The sequence below is a fragment of the Neomonachus schauinslandi genome, chromosome 2 (assembly GCF_002201575.2).
Source record: "Neomonachus schauinslandi chromosome 2, ASM220157v2, whole genome shotgun sequence".
Classification (NCBI taxonomy): domain Eukaryota; kingdom Metazoa; phylum Chordata; class Mammalia; order Carnivora; family Phocidae; genus Neomonachus; species Neomonachus schauinslandi.
This window is the reverse complement of record NC_058404.1, coordinates 154917336-154920204: the sequence shown is the minus strand read 5'-3', so window position 1 is coordinate 154920204 and position 2869 is coordinate 154917336. Positions and strand designations below refer to the sequence as shown.

General features: G+C 39.9%; 1 pseudogene; it reads right to left on the bottom strand.

Moving 5' to 3' along the window:
• Positions 1 to 1553: 1553 nt before the first annotated feature.
• LOC123324079 lies at positions 1554 to 2655 on the bottom strand (annotated as a pseudogene).
• Between the last annotated feature and the right edge of the window lie 214 nt (positions 2656 to 2869).

Below are 2869 nucleotides of genomic sequence, written 5' to 3'. Positions count from 1 at the left end.
GAAAATATTCTCCCTTCCCCACTCTTCCCCATGTATATGCAATAAAACAAAAATTTCATGGCCAAAGATCAAGCCCTAACCATTAAATTCTTATGGCATCATGACCACCTTTCTCATGAAACAATGAATAAGAAAGGAATATCTAATCTAAACTTTATATTAAATCAATTTCCTGTTGTCTTAACTTCACATACAAAAAAAACAAATGGAACATTATCAATCCCCAATGTAAAATTACACAGTGTTTGATTTATAAAGCAACTCATTACTGATTTACAGGGAAAAGAGGGAATTTTGTTGACTATTAACTATGTGCCAAGTATTTTGCAGGTATTATCTAATTTAATCAACACAAGGAGTAAAAATTATCAAAGAGCATTTGATACTACAAGTCAGCAGAGCACATGTATTTTGTCATTTATTTTTCAATAAATCCATAAGGTAGTTACTGGTATCCCTATAACAGGGATAAATAATGTAAGACATAGAAAGGTTAAGTAATTTTCTCAGTGGCAAAAGTGATAGAGCCAAGATTCATGACCTGGGACATGTGACCCAGAGATAATCCTCCTACCCTGGGGCTATAATACTGAACAGTCAAATTACAGTAAAGGAAACTGAAGTTCCAAGAATTCAAACAACTTTTCTAGAGTCCCAACTAATGGGCCAAAGGCTAGCTTAGCCTAGTCCATACAGCATACCAACGTATATGCACTTTCCACTGCTCGCAGATTCTGCATAGGCTAAACAATTTGTAACCCCAAACAGACAAAAATTTGAAAGATAATCACATTAGCCCATATTTTTCTTCCTTAGTTTTGATGCTAAGATATGCAAACCAAATATATTAAATAATATTTTGGAGATTGATGTAATGTATGGTGATTAACATAACATAATAAAATAACAAAAAGAATTCAATAAATAATATTTTGGAGAGGCACAATTTATGGAAAGAGTAAAAACTTTGTAGTGAAAAAGACCCAATTTTATATCTAACACATATAGACTATTTCTGGAAGAATGCTCAAGAAAATGAAGTTTAACTCTAAGAAAACAAAAGTGTGGCTGGGAGACTGGGGCTAAAGAAGATATTTTTCACTTAACACACTTTATAGTTTAAATTTTTTTCTATATAGGGGCACCTGGATGGCTCAGTTGATTAAGTGTCTACCTTTGGCTAGGGTCATGATCCCAGTGTCCTGGGATTGAGCCCCCGTGGGGCTCCCTGCTCAGCGGGGAGCCTGCTTCTCTCTCTCTCCCTCTGCCCCTTCCCACTGTTCATGCTCTCTCTCTAAAATAAATAAATAAAATCTTTTAAAAGTAAATAAATACATTTTTTCTATATAGAAAAGTACATATTTTTCTATTTCTCTATTATACTGAAAAATGCATTAATTTTTAGAGATATATTTAATGTAAAGGTCCTAGCCTAGTAAATAGCACAGAGCAGGCACTTAATAAGTGGACTTTTCCTTTTTTTTTTTTTTATTAAGTTTGTTTCCTGTCAACCTTGTTACCACTTTGTGTTTACAAGTATGTGAAAGAATAGCTTAAGACAATTCAGTGGTTGTTCCTACCCGGTCAGAGGCCTGAGTGGTAGGGTCTGCAGAGCCATCTCAGTGCTGAGCTGAGCGCTCCAGTCTTCCTCAAAGAAATGGTGAGTAGACACAGAGGGCACTGCACGCCTTCAGTTGCATCTGCGACCTCAGGTTGAGTAGCAGTAAATTCACGAGTCACCCCAAAATTCCTCCTTGGTCAGAGTCTTTTCCGCAGTGGTCTGCTCTTCCTTATCAATCTTCTCGGAATCTCTGTAGAAGGAAAGATCAAGCACGACCTCCCCCAGGCGTTCATGGGAGATGGTGCTGCGCATGCGCAGAAACTCCCGGACCAGCAGCCACTACATCCGACCCACTGAGCTCTTTTTCTTAGAAGAGATCACAATGTCCACATCCTGCAGAAAAGAGTCTGTGTTACACAGAGCAACGGTAGGGAGGTTAACATAAGACTTCTGTGATCCTGGTAATCAGCCCTGGGATCAGCTACTACCAGAAGTTACAATCCTAGAAAGCTGCCTGGATCTCGTGAGTGAAGATTCTAGGAATGAAGCGGCCAGCAACAGGAATGGTTCCAGCAGCGACAGCAAACTTTAGCACAGCTCGCTGGCCCGTATTCCCAGAGGATATGACACTGACATCAGCCAGGTTTTGAATGGTAACAACGGTAGGAGCTATCAGAAGCTCCTCCCATGTTCTCCTCAGATTTATGATGCAGACGCCATCATTTTCCCTTTTGTAAATATCCTGTTCCAGGGGCACCTGTGTGGCTCAGTTAGTTAAGCGTCTGCCTTTGGCTCAGGTCATGATCTCCGGGTCCCAGATCAAGCCCCATCTGGGCTCCCTGCTCAGCGGGGAGTCTGCTTCTCCCTCTCCTCCCCACTTGTGCTCTCTCTCGCTATCTCTGTCTCTCCCTCTCAAATAAATAAAATCTTTAAAAAAAAAATCCTGTTCCATTTGGAAGTCAAGGTTGTGACACCTGAGTTCCTGCTGAAAGGAATTTGAGGACGTCCTCCTCCTTCATTTGCAGAACATCAAGGGCTCCAGCGTGGTGAAAGTTTCCCTTCTCATTTACAATGGGTACCCAGAACAATGCCATATGGACTCCTCTCTAGTTAGTGCAGAAATCTCCACTTTTTATTCAAAGATGAGAAATACCTCCAATATCAACAGGATACAAAATTCCTAAGAAAGAATTGTTTTAAAGCCAAATAGTGCCTTCACTTCAAAGATGCCGCTTCTCAACAAAAGTATGGTCTCTAATAGTTTTCTTCCCATACCTTCAAAAAGAGGCAATTTCTTAGGAAGAGAGT